This window comes from Vespa velutina, chromosome 8, assembly GCF_912470025.1.
Source record: "Vespa velutina chromosome 8, iVesVel2.1, whole genome shotgun sequence".
NCBI classification, from domain to species: Eukaryota; Metazoa; Arthropoda; class Insecta; order Hymenoptera; family Vespidae; genus Vespa; species Vespa velutina.
The window spans coordinates 4,863,848-4,878,909 of NC_062195.1; the positions used below are offsets into that span (position 1 = coordinate 4,863,848).

The window sequence follows — 15,062 nt, forward strand, 5'->3', positions numbered from 1 at the left end:
ACAGACTTTAGATTTCAAAGGTAGCATCCTTAAATTGATTCCGTCTAACGGTGAAGAAAGAAGGGAATATATTTTCCATAACGATGTAGGATATACATAATAGATATGCCTGTGAAATCGGAAAATGGAGGAGACTTGTTTGCATTGGATATCGTAATCATTAAGCGCTCGAGTGGATATACATATACATAACTCTATACGACAGAGGGATGAAAAGGCGCGAACGTAATTAACAAGTAATATACCAAGTAATATTGATATTCCATTTATTTATAATATAATATAAATATATATTATAAATGAACGTATATTAATCGTTTGAGTGAGTACCATGCAGCGTGATTAAGTTGTTTACATTTCATGTCGAAAAATGCCAGAGCATCTTACGTCGCGTAAGATTAGAAAAGCGTGTAATTGACGGCGAGGTCGGGTCGATTGATTTACATTTAAACAAACGCTTATCACTTTTTGACAAGATTTTTTCAAAGACTCCTGACACTCAAAGGGTTAATGGTAGATATGTTGACATACGTCAGATCTGCAATTTAAATATGGAAAACATAAACGATCGCGTCTTTTGATACAATCTCGCGTAGATAACGTGCATTACACATATTGCAATAACAACAATTTCGCGTACGTGGTATTAGTAATTCTTCATACTCGACAAATGAAAGGATGAAAAATAAATATCGACATAACCATCGTACTCATTTGAGTATGAGTAAATATTGCATATCAATGGGTATGAATAATGTGATATTTTCTCTTAAAGGAAAATTAAAATACGTAGAAAATGAAAAAAAAAAAAATAAAAATAAAAAACAGATAGATTAAATTTTTCCCTTACAAATGAAACATTAATTTATTACAGTAAATTATTCTATTTACATCATTATTATTCCAATGCATTTGGAGTTTTGTAGAAATTCGAATGTAAAGTTATTATGATGGACTATAAATTCAAGCCAAGTTAACACGGATATCGTTAGGGCGTATATTTTTCAAGAGAAGAAATAAGACTGAACACGTCAACATGTAGGTGAATATATGGCGCTGTTAGAAAGCTAATTTCATTCGAACGGATTTACGGGTCTTTTTGTACACAGACAGCCGATTCCCGTTATGCGTCGCTAACAATAGACGCACAACCTATATAATGACTGCCTGCTAAATTTTCCGTGCGCGTAATGTCAATTAGAAAATGTTCCTTTCTTTGAACGGGCACTTGGTTACGCACGTGCGTATGTTCCTTGACCGATTATTCTTTGCATCGTGTTCGCGAGGATTTCTCAATGTTATTATCGCATCGATCATTTCGCCGGTCTGTTCGAGGCATTTCAAACAATGATTCATCAATGATTTCATCGGTGTATTTCTAATAAATTATCCATAAAATTATTCATTGTCCGTTTCGTTACTTTTAATGATACGTTTGTACAATTTTTCTTGCAATTGTAAATAATTACAAATCGTTGATAAACTTTGATGTACAATAAATATAAAATTCGAGATTTTATAGATATATTGTACGATTTAAGCTTTATAATTATAAATTCTGTTTGAAAAGATTTAATATAGTATAATGAAAATAATTAAAGTGTTTCTGGGAAGTAAATATTTGTCGGATTGGTGAAAAATTTTATTAACAAACCGTGGTAATACTGTAATCGAATTCATAATCGTATGTTCAAAGATATTGATAATCTTTCAAACAGTTCAAACAACTTCGAATTAATAGTTACCAAAGTTTCGAAAGTTTCGAAAGAGGTCATCGTAAAAGAGCCTCTGTGAAACAATCTGCTTTCACTAATTAGTACTTCAGTTGAAACTTTCAAGCACATGATATTGGCCTTCAATATTAATTCAATATTTCCAATTCAATGATCTTTAAGTAATATTTTATTATATTTATTCATCTAACATCCGAATGGATGATTGATATATCTACTTATTTATTACGACTTACAATTCAAGAAACTTTATAGCTCTGGTATATCTATATAACTATATAAAAGAAAAATCTTAAAGTACAATGGAAAATTGAGACGTCGGTGAACTGTAAAATGCATTTATTGAATTACCTTTTTCATGATACAAGAACAGTTCAAATGGCATCAAAATTTAGAGACACATTTAACGGTATGGTAACTGAGTTAATCGTTCTCCGCATATTTTTATTTTTTTATATGCACATAAAAAAAAAAAAAAAATCCGATTCCGTGAAAATTTCTATATTTGTCATAAAATATTTATGCGATCTTGTCACTTAATTTCTTTTATTTAAAAATCGTATGAATAATTTCAGACAAGTTTGAATTATTGACGAAATTTTATTAGAGTGATTCAATAAAATTCAATGATATAGATACACCGTTTCGCAAACGTATTCGAATTGTACAGGAAACTATAGTTTTAAATTCAGCCTCGAAGAGTGAATTTCTTGGAGAAATACGAAATATTCGATCTTATTGATTTTTGCACAGCTGACTTTGTTTCTTGTCGATAAATTCGTAAAATTATTCCCGTTGGTACGAACGTTTACCTTCAACGTGAAAGATTTATATATCCTCGGAAGAGAAGAACTTCCTTGGGAAAAAGCCAATATCATTGCTGAAGGGTAACTATTTATCGCATCCTTTGGTTGAAGTTAGATATACTATTTCTTCTGAGGTAAATTACACGGTTAGAAAAATCCTAGGTAATCTATCGCTTCACACTTTTAGTATTACTATAGAAATAAACATCGGATGCTATTTCGATATGTTCTGTGAGTTTTTATACTCGCTTTTTCAAAGAAAGAAACATTAAAATTTGAGTAAAATATTATCGTCACGAAAAAAATACGTGATATTCTAAATTCTAATAGGACCGATAATTTATCGGTCGATTTGCATGAAATATCATATGGAAATTCCCGTAAAATAAAATTCTGCTGTTTAAATTACTTATAATGCTCATACCTTGTACTTCGATCAGAAAACTTTTTGTCATTTTTCCTCAATTTACTTTTCCCTCTGCCTGCTCAAGATTGATTGATTTGATCCGAGAAGTCTGATGAATTCAATTGGAAATATGAAGAAAAAAGTATCTGATAAAATATTATCTACGTGTATCTATATAATCAAGCTCGTTAAATTAATCGTATTACTATGATGAAGAAAATCACCAAAGAGCTTTTAATAAATTTCTTTTTTAATAACAAATCAAAAAGAATCTTAATGGTACATTTCCCCTACGATAGAAAATTTTTTTCATGTTTCTTATTATCGTTACACTGGTCGGGAATGTATTAGAAGGAAAATTTACAAAGTCAGGCTTGTAATATGAATATTGATCGTTGTAAAAATATTTATTCTGTAACAGGGATAATTTGATTTTGAATGAAATAAAGTGATACCAAGATAAAGGAAGGAGAAAGAAAAAGTGATTTGAATGAGACAGACAGACAGACAGAGAGAGAGAGAGAGAGAGAGAGAGAGAGAGAGAGAGAGAAACAGAATATTTCTATTACACAAATTGACCCAAATACCAATTTTCCTTGGATATCGAATTTCCGATATCGAAGTAGTTTAAATGACAATTTCCGTACACAAACTTCAGACACATTATGCTAATTTATCTGATTAAAAGGAAAAATCGTTGGTTTGAAACCAAATTACTTTTTCTTTGCGTATTCGAGCTTCTTTCCCGCACGATTAACAAGATTGAAATGAAATCGTTAGTACGTGCTCGATTGAATGAGATTATCGTTGAAATTTTCAAGATAGATCAGGTTGAAATCGATATAATTGAGTCTTGGTAATAAGTGAACTTATTCGAGATAATGAAGAAAATCGATTTGAAAGGAAAAATTCATGGATCATTGTTGTTTACAGTTCTTTTTTCTTTTCTTTCATGAAAAATGAGAACATTAAATTGCGGATACTTTATCACAAGATTTTCGAGCATTCGACCTACCGATATATTTTCTTGAAACTGTCATCGTTATTCTTCATGGCACCAACCCTCTTTTCCGAGTATTTCAACGAATATATCGTTGGTATTCCAACGATAAAACTCAAATCTCTGCTATTTGCGGGAGATCAAAAATTGTCGAATTTTTTGGAGGTACCAAGTTTTAAAAAATATTTGATAGTGACGTAAATGCTTAATATTGATGATAAAATATAAATTTCATATTGAATATTTGAATTTTTCAAATTGTTACACGTTTAAAGCAATTTAAATGCAAGGTACACCATGGAATACTAATCAATTAGTTCACCTCAGGGCCGTTTAAATAATGATTATTCCTGGTTGTGGATTCTATAATAGTATGTATATTGTGTGATTTCAACTCTAAACATACCAACTTCCTAAAAGATGATTAGAATACATTCGTAGTAGGCTCGTTTCACTGTTACGTTTAATATATGAGGCACTCAATGAAACTCAAATCATATTTTACCTTGGTAATTTTAGAATCTATTACACAGCCCATCGTCATTGTTTATTCTATTGAAATATCAAATAATAGCATTATTTTACAGAAATATTATTACAGATATAGTAATTAAAATATTTATACGTATACGTATATTTTTTTTTTTTTTTATTTATACGTCGTTAATTTATCTTATAAATATAAATTTTATAAAAATTTACATTCTTTTCTTGCAGTTAAGTACTTCAATATTTTTATTTATATGATTTACATTTTATTTTGTGACATCCAATATGACCCACTTTTGTCGATACATTGTATTATTACATAACTTCGGCTTTTGTGCATCATTTAGATCTTATTATCTGTCAAGGAACATAGTTTCTGTATTGAACTATCATGCCGTGCAACTTGTTCAACCATTTTGAAAGATGGGACATAATGTTGTAATACATTATTTAATGCATATCGCTTTTAGTTAGATAATACAAATAAATTTCAATGGGATTAAGAAGATGCATTTGACAAATAGATATTTCATAAAATTAAGAAACGATAGAGCTCCTTTCGAATTATTAATATATTCTTGACTATGTCATTTTCTTTGATCTTAATTTGTTGAAATTTGATTTCATCAAGTAAAATCAAAATTTTAAGGGCGAATGAATAATACTTTTTAATGGATATCAAAGTTTTTATTAACAAAGACAAAGTGCAATGCTTTTGCGTAAGCAAAATTGCGTAGCATGTGTGCAAATAATAGCAATTTAATGTTATTCATCTTCAGTAATAGCAATTTATTTAATTAAACTTACTTAGAGTAAAAACATTTAGGAAAACCACTATGCGGTGCAATTAATGATATTCCTTTGTAGCGAAAGCTACCTGATTATAATCAGTATTTTCCTGTAATGTATTGACCTGAATGTATCATACACTTGTTTGTTGTTCCTTGTACTGAATTAAACTATTAATTTCACGCACTAGGTTTCATATTAATTTTGATTAACTGAAAATCGGACATACGTTTTATTTAAATTAGATTAATATAAAATTTTATTTATTCGGCACTCAGGAAATCTTACGAGTTAGTATTTTATTAAATTATTTTAATAAAAATAATAGCCAAAGAGAAAAATGGACAAGAAACGTAAAGGTCAAATGTATCAAAAGATATTTTCGTTCCACTTAAATCCACTTAAATTTCGATAGGAATCCAATAAATGTAATAACCTCTGTGCGTCTCTGGACAATCGAAACCCGATCTTATTAGGAGTTTAGCGCTTGTATCAATTACTCTCCGGTCTACTAAAAGTCGAAAATTCATTTATGATTACAGCTATATTGGACTCGTCGATAGTTAGTGATTACCTATTGATGGAGTCGATAAAAGATAAAGCAAAGAATTCTACGTAGTATCCTATAATATATCGTAATCCTAAGAATAAAAATATTATTGATATGATATATGAACCAAAAATAGAAGACGAAGAAGAATAAAAGGATATTTTAGAAAGAAAGAAAAGAGAGAGAAAAAAAAAAGTAGAAAATCAATGGGACCTAATTTATACGCAACAGAAACACGTACCTTAAATATTAACTGTCCGTTCGTTATTTATGGGGCCACATTTTAGAAAAGTAAAATAAAATAATAGTCAATTATTATTGGGAAAAAGAAGAAAAAAACATATATACATATATATAAAAGGAAACAAAATATAGAAACGAAAAACATAAAAGAGCCTAAATATTTTCGATATATTTATTAAATCGGAATTATTAACGAAAGTGAATTTCTATATATCTATCATTATTTTTCATCAACGAATCATCAAATATCATCGAACATCGAGGCGACTCTCCGGAAAAGACTGTAAGACGTCTTTTAAACTTGACGATCTAAAACAATTCGAAGTGTTTAGTGCTAAAAGATTTCCAGGTACTGTGTACAGCCAGCTAAAAAAAAAAAAAAAAAGAAAGTGTATTATACTTGTTGCACGATATGTCTTGAGTGTAAGTTGATGTCTCCTGATTATATGGCTCGTATGACCTTATGCATGCTAATTGAGATCTAATTCAATATTTAACACGTTAATTATTGCATGCTCTACACGATTCAATAATATTGTGACTCTGAAGAAATAGTTTTTCTTTTGAATAATACATTAGACAATTTTTCTTTCATATCTACATAACTCGGAAATAAGTGTTAACTTTCTTCCAATTTGCCCAATCTCCAAATAAAGTTTTCTTTCTTTTTTTTTTTTTTTCTTCATTGTTCTCTCTTATATCGTCAGGTTATAAGAAACAGTGTAAACTCGCGAAATAGTTTTGTCACGTCTCTGAGCTCTTCTCTGATCCAGTAATTGCTCTCCGATTGCTATCCTCTCAGATGTGCAAGCCATAGCCCATGAGATACTCCAACTTACTTGATAGATAGGAAATATCGAAGGTAGGTGAATCTAATTTCACGAACTGAAATAGCGAATCAGTAAATATATCGATCGATTTGAATTTCCTGAATTTAAATTTAACATTCAAGATGGTAGTTTGTTTATGTATTATCTCGTCAAATCGAAATGCAATGTTACATTCGATAATTCATTTCTTTTCAAGAACGACAACTGTAGTGAAAGAAACGAAAACAAAAAAAAAAACAAAAAAAAATTCTAAAAAATTTATAAATATTTTATTAGCAATTCGAATTAAGAGATGGATTTTTCTTTTTTAATTGAAATTTTCTTTGTCAAAAAATTAAGAGTTAATATTCACTCGTCAGCTATCCAATGATTTAATAATTTAAGACCTCTTTCGTGATGGTCATTAAATATATATTTTATTCTTTTTCCACTTATTGTCTATACCATTTATTTTCATGTTATCTCACTGACCATTTAATCCGATATTGAATAATTAAAATGGCAAAACTTTTAAAAGATAAGTAAAAGTAACGAGTGTAATATATTTTAGTAATTCTATTAAGCAATTCTACTAATGAATGCAAATACTTATATTTAAAAGAGTGTGAGATTCGATACTTATATGTATTTCTAATACATAGTGCTAAGTGTTACTGATATGACACTAATACGTAGATAAATTTCAGTCACTTGAAGCAAAGTCCATAACATGAGTTTATAATATATTCATATATTATAAATTCATATTAATATTATTATCATATAATCATTAATATGTATTTAAATCGATCATTTGTATTCGTTAATTGATTTAATCCTTTAAATCTATCATAGAAACAAATAAAAAAAGGACAAATGCAATTAAAAGCTTTTACTGTTATTTTAAATTAAATGGAAATTATAATGACTAATTCTTGCTACTGATACGTTGTAATAAATGTAATACATAAAAATCAATTTTATTAGTTTATAAACCTTTAGATTAAATTTAAACAAAATGCGCCTAATAGAAAAATAATACCGATGATAACATTTAACGAAAACAATTAAAATGGCAAATAAAATGAGGATTATAAAATCCTCATTTGATAATCATCGAAATCAGTAGATAAATATTAACAAATTGACAACTTATAGCTTTTTTATTAACATGACATTAATATAAATCGAGAATAAAAATAAATAAAAAGCCTTTTTCAATTAAAAATCAATGCAAAAATATTAATTTCTAAAATGTTAAAGGTTAATACCTTTTTTTCATTTTCTTCTTTAGAGAAAGAAATTCAATTAGTCATACTTATTTAAATCCAAAATATCCAAGTGTTAATTAAGATTTTCATTATTTTCTGAATCGACTTTATTTATAATAATCGCAAAAAAAAAGGGTAACATTTATTAACATTTCAATATTGTAGGGCTTTTAAAGTGCAATAGAATCAGTAGATACGTGTAAGTAAATATTAAACTGTCGTTATAAGACTGAATTAAATGTCGCTCTTCTACACTGCGACATGTATTTAGCAAAGATGAATTTTAAGGTAATTTTCCCTTCTTCCTTTCCCGGCCTTCCCTTACCCTTCTGTACCCACTGTTGAGACACCGACGTTTCCAGATTCTCGAGAATTTCCTCGTTAATCCTTAAAGGTCTCTGAACGTTCCTGACTCTTGGCAATCGTACAAGTACGCTAATCGACGACAAACCTCGAACTTTATAACTTCGAACAGAATAGAAGTGAGAACGACATTCGGTAATTAACTCCACGGAAATAGTTCCGGAACAAATTAATAGTATAAATAGAACACGTTTTCCATCCTTTTATAAGAATGCAAGTTCAAAGTTTAATGTCTCTATCGTGTTTGTACTTTTTATTGAAATTTCCTTTTTTCTTACATTCTTATCGTTCCGAACATTAAGATAATAATTTTGAGAATAACATTTCCGTACAATTTTCGTTTCGTTTTAAGATTATCTCGAACTAGAAAGGTTACATGTATTTATGTTAAAACATTCGATAATCATCGCAAAAGAATACAAATAAAGTAAGTGACTCTTCTTCTTTCGAAATGATAAGTCCTTTATATTGAAATTTTTCGCTTCCGTTCAGGCGCATGCTTTAATAGTTCACAGAAAAGCTTCTAGCATGTAACGTCTCTTACCTCCAGGAAATACTGTTACCTGCATAATTGCAATCGTTAAGTGCTCTTCGTGCAGTTCTAGATTACAAAGGCTGGAAAGTCAAACGGGTTTAAAGAGAATTCACTTCGACGTAGTGACGACCGCATTAAAATTTTGCGATAACTTCTACCACATCTCCTTTAATTATCTTATTAAACTTCCTAAATGCATTCATTATACCCATATATATATATATATATACAATATACATATATATATAAAAAAGACATGGCAAGATAACGGATTATAGGGTAAATCGTTTTGTTTCGGACATTTGAATAAACTTGATCGAAAAGGAATATAATCCTTTTCCATTATGCCGAAATATTGGATTAAAAAAAAAAAAAATGTAATCTTTGAATTTTCAATGAAATCTTCATTTTCACGTTAAACAAATCTAATAGCAAATCTAATAGCAAATATATGTAAATTAAAAGTAATTCTTTAAATCTCATAATCACGTACAGTATAATTACGTCCATGCTAATTGAATGCAACCATTGATGACGAAATCGATTATATTTTTATGAATAGATAGAAAATCAACAATAGAGAATCAATTAATACGTAGCTCAAATTGTCCCTTCGTGATATCGGTTAATTGCAATGGAAATCGGTAAGTTAATGGTACGATAAAAAATATATACCTAATATGTACAATATTGATAATTAACGTATTGCAAGTAATTAGTTTAAATGAAGAAAAATCAACAAGTATAATGTAATTAATATAACCTTTTATTTTTTATCTGTAAAAAATTCTATTGTTAGAGTAGTTAATTTAAATCGATTCATGAGTACACGAAGCAATTAGGCAGATTGTTGTGATGTGTTCATATATCCACATATACTCAAGAGAGAACAGAAAGCACAGAATAGTGTGTGAGAGAAAGAGAGAGAGGGAGAGAGAGAGAGAGAGAGAGAGAATGAGAGAGTGAGAGTGAGATTACAAGTACCTACTACGCGAGGCGACTATACTATAGGCAATTCGCTCGTGCTCTAATAAACGTGCGATAGATCATAGCAACCAATCGTGCCTAGGTCGCTCGTAAAGCACTGACGAAGCAGTTTGACAGTGTCGAGAGTCGTATAACCACGAACGTTAACTAAAAGGGTAAAGTTCACGAGGGTTTGTTCGAAACGAGCAAAAGATTCGTATTGCTATTCATAATGAGATTCGATAAATAGATCAATATGTTCCTTTTGGTTCATCGTATCTGTTGATTATAAAGAGAGAGATAAACGAAGGAGAATTGTAGAAAGACAGATAGATAAACATTTCAGAGGAGACTATAATGAATGTATATAAATAAATGGGGCAACTTTTGTACGATGTTAAAATACCATTCTTTATCGCATTAATGAAGCGAACGATCGTTTAGAGTTGGCAGAGATGATAGATGATAAAAAAAAGAAAAAAAAAAAGAGGAAAACCCATTTTTATAGAACCCGCGAAAAGCAATCAACACTTCATTTGTATCCGTTTGAAAGAGCTATCCTAAAAAGTCGATTTTTATCTCGATTAATCCCGGCGAGTTTCTTTAAACGAATGGAAAAAGAGTAAGAGCGAACAGAGAGACTAAATCAGAATACGAAGGACGAATCGTTAGGAGTTTTCTTAATTTGAGTGCCAAGACGCTTGAATATATTTGAGAAGCTTCTTCTTCTTACAGCTGAAATTTCCATCTATATAACTCCCTTCTGTGGATGCAAACGTTTTACTTTAAGTGGAATGATCCTTATGGCTTCTCCACCTTAGCAAGCAATGTGTCTATTTTCGGACGCTTACATACTCACCTCTTCGGTCGATCCTTCTTTTTTTTCTTCCATAGTTCTATCAAGCCTTATGATTTTCAATGATACCTTATTTAATCTCAATATCGACATTTATGACGACGAAGCAAAGATAAACGATGTAAAGTGCATGATAATTATCCTAAGTAATTATAAGTATCGTGAGGCTATCAGGAATACGAATTTGTCAAACATTTGATTAGAACACTCTTCTTTTTTCGTTCTTGAATCTTTTCTGCCTGATACGTACACAGTCCTTTTATTACATATTTCATGCTAAGATATCAAAGTACATATCCAAATATTTTACAAATTTGCAATTAGAACGCAGCTGATTTATTTAAGGTGATCTCTTGTTTTAATATTACGAAATCAATTTAGAACAACTAAGTTCGAGATAAATCTATGAAATCTTCATTGAAGAAGCTCGTTAGAAGACATTAAGATACTTAGAGATGAACTATTTGTGAAACTTGTTTGGAAAAGGTCAAACCCTTAAGTCTACAGATTCGAGGCGATGGTATCATTTATGAAGTTCATCTTGTTACGAGCGAGGTGATTTACAAAAGCACATTGGATCAAACACAACCGAGAATTCAGGCAGGTCAATGTATCTTTCGTAGTACTCTCTTGAGACACATCTACTTCAACTATAGAACTGTTTCTATAGCACCTGGTATACCATACTCCCGTTTCTATGTTGCACGATCTCGTTATGTCAGATCTTCTCATTTCAATATTCTTTCAAAAGAATTATTTCCAGTATGAAAGGGAATGAAATTACAGAAAGTTTTTATTCGATTGTTCATTTATCAATATGAGAAGAAGATTTCTTTATTCCCAAGTTGAAAAATAAGAATCCTTATGGTATTGATGATTTTAATAAGAATGAAGTTCTAAATCGTTTATCGAACAGATGCGAGCATAACGTTTTCATAGAACTATAATTCAATTTGCGAAGTTTCTTTCTTCCTCGAAATATATGATTTCATAGGTCAAGGACTGGACGTCTTTGATGAAATCGATAATTGGCACAATACCCTTCTAGTCGACTCTTAGCCATCCTCGTGAAAGGATCATCAATGTCTAAGGATTAATTAATTAAGATGGCATAATACCGAAATAGAGTGCACACACCCATAGATTGCCAGTGCCCATCATAGTCAGATCTTAAGGGAGGTTTACTCTTAAGGGAAGATATCTCTTTATTGATTCCAATGTCCATCCAACAATGACACCGACTTCTATCTCATACCATCATGCTTTTCCTTTTCGTCATTTTACTTGCAAACGGAATTTCGAGAATCTTGGATCAACTGAGGCTTTTCCAACGAGATTTCTTACTGGATTTCTTTAATCGAGGCCAAACCTTTTTCTTCAATCTTCAGGTAATCTGCTTCGAGTAGTTTGCCGAGAAAGGAATTTTCTTTTTTCCTTTTTAGCTTCAAGTAGCTCTTCTGATTTAAGTACCTATTACCTATCAAACGGAATTCACTCGAAACGTTGAAGGAAGGGTCATCTCTATTGAGAGTTTTCTTATTATTCGACATTCATCGAATTCTTTCGTAGATTTACTCTTACCTGAAGTAAACTTGTGTTCCATTTTTTTTCACTTCAGACATGATCTGCAAGATGCTTTTAACATAACAACGAAAAATGTAACAGACGATCGTTTTTGGAAATTATTTGAAATATCGAATAACTTATTTGAATTTTTACGTTTTCTAATGAAGTTTTAGCATGAGCGTGTGTGAATTTTTAGCATTTAAATGGTTAAATGAATTGATTAAAAATTTATATCAAAGTGCATACAATGAATATTTAGATTTAATAATTTCGATACGTTCGATTTCGAGATTGGAAGCATTTTAAGAAATACAAAATTGAGTATATAGATATACGGTCGAAACAATTAAACCCATTAAGAATATATAAAAAATTTTTTACTAATTTTCATTGAAAAAATTACGGATATATTTTAAAATCAAGGATGAATGAAAATATATCAATGTCATTTCAGGGTCATAATGACGTAATTCATATACGCAATTTTTCTATTTTGAAATATTTACTAAAACAATAAATACTGAATTAAAATGCGTAGAAGACAAAAGAATAATAGGTAGAGTAACAAAGTGAAGTAGATCCACGCTAGAAGAGAGATCTGAGCTTTTTGAGCTTGCATAGACTCATGAGAATAGCGCTGTAGGTATGTACTTTAAAAGCAGGTCACACATATGTACGATCCGTGAAACTGCTTCGATGTTCGTCCGCTTCTCCAAAAGTGAGATAACTCAATTGGGATATTATTTTGACTTTTTCCTACGGCATTAGATACTCGCATATAGTAGAGAAAATATAAGCAAAATCTCATATGAAGTATAGAAGTTAAAATATTTTGACGACGAACTCTTTGATTCAAACAGATTTTTGTACTTGTCATTCTATTTGATTAGTTTCTCGGTACATTTAGATTATCGATAACAGAATTATATTTTATATTTTATAGATTAAATGTATTAAATGACGTGATATAATATTTTATACATTTTACACATTGTAAACAAGTGTTTAAAAATTGAACAGATTTCAAAATAAAACATTCCTATATAAAGTTACATATGTTTCTAATATTATAATTTACATATATATTGTACATATGCAAATATTTACAAAATTCACTCTCTTCCATAGATCATACAATGTCCAATAGATTAATACAATGTCCAATTTATAATTTGCATTTTAATCTATATCATTTTCTGAGAATATTCTTCGTATAATTAGAATTTCGAATTATTTTCGTGTATATTCGATACTTTACATTGTACCGTATTTCTTCTTTTCTTTATTCTAAGATATATTTGTATTAGAAATCAAGTGTCGAAAAAAGCTACTTTTAAAAAACATAAAGTTACCCAACAAAAGAAAATCGTATTTTCTAGTGGTATTCGAAGAATTTCTAAGACATTATTTTCACTTTTTATCACTTTCGAAAGAAGTCGGTAACGACAGTAAAAGCGTTTCAAAGTCATGTTTGCGGGCTCTGCTATACGACAGAATGGAGATACGGAAAAAGAGGATGTTCAAAGACACCGTTGAAAATATTTAATATATTTTCCGTTTCCATAGCTTCGTACAAAAGTGTGACTTGTCTATGGGTTATCCCGAAAGTCGAACATTTCTCTTGAAAATCAAGTTTCAGAATATTTTAGATGGAATAAGAAAAAAAGTTAACTGGAGGAATAGTTTCGAAATAAGGATGGGAATGGAAGGGAAATGTTTAAGTATACTCTTTTCAAAAATATTCGATCATTTGAAATCAAGATTGAATTTCAGGAGAGCAATCATTGGACAAGAAGAGAGTCATAAAAATAAAAAAAAAAAAAAAATCAAATATGAGTTTCAATCTTTATCATTTGACAAATATGCCTAATGATGGTATAACGATTTAACGTGAACGAAATGTTATGTACATATTTATTATGAGCACGCACTTTTAATACAAGCACATTAAATATTATGTCCCGAAACAGATGACAAAATGAATGTTCGCGCGTTATTAATTTGCGCATGTACCTAATGACTCGCATGTCAATAATTAAATATGCATGCGCGAGCTGCAGTAGTTTCGAGCGGGTTTCAGAGAATTTCCCTCTTCCTTTTTGCCTCGTTAAACGCTTTGTTCTACACTTCCATCTGGCAAAGGCATTTTTCTTAAACGACGCTATCGTCGGAAGGTTCGCCGAAAGCAGAATTTTCTAGTTCTTTAAAATTTCTCATCATGTAAATGGTATTTCCAGTCATTAAATCCTTCTCTAAGGTCACTATATTTCAAATATGTAAGAAAATATGCGTTGAAAAATTAAATATTTCATTATTTAAAGATTCTCTTTTGAAAAAATCAAATTGTAAACTACAAGAATAAAAAAAAAAAAAATAAAGAAGTTAATACTTTGTAAGGTCACGCAACTTTTAAATTACATACTCATTTACATATCTTATCGTCATATTTATTTAGTTTTATTTCTTTGCATTAAAATTAATTGTTAGTTCATATCTAATGATTAATGTTTGCTCGGTACACACATATTTACATTTAGTATAGTATATTAATATTATAGTACGAGTTATATATTACAAATTTCATATTATATAATCTTTTTTCTATACACGCAAAAAAAACATCATTTCGTGTGGAGGATTAATATAGATATTGAAACGTAAGTAGATTGTTTAATAACTT

General features: G+C 29.8%; 1 protein-coding gene across 30 annotated transcripts in view; it reads left to right on the plus strand.

The window, feature by feature from the left end:
• Positions 1 to 15,062, plus strand: part of LOC124951222 (potassium channel subfamily T member 2) — a 105,567-nt gene that overhangs the window by 30,398 nt on the left and 60,107 nt on the right. For 4 of the 30 annotated variants that reach the window (XM_047499247.1, XM_047499248.1, XM_047499243.1 and 1 more), the window contains exon 2: positions 5,766 to 6,439. The exons of 19 other annotated variants lie outside the window; for them this stretch is intronic. The gene's annotated coding sequence lies outside the window, so the exon portion shown is untranslated. Of the gene's footprint in view, positions 1 to 5,765; positions 6,440 to 8,113; positions 15,040 to 15,062 lie in introns of those variants that run through there. 7 more of the 30 variants (XM_047499251.1, XM_047499242.1, XM_047499253.1 and 4 more) reach the window with 5 other exon arrangements.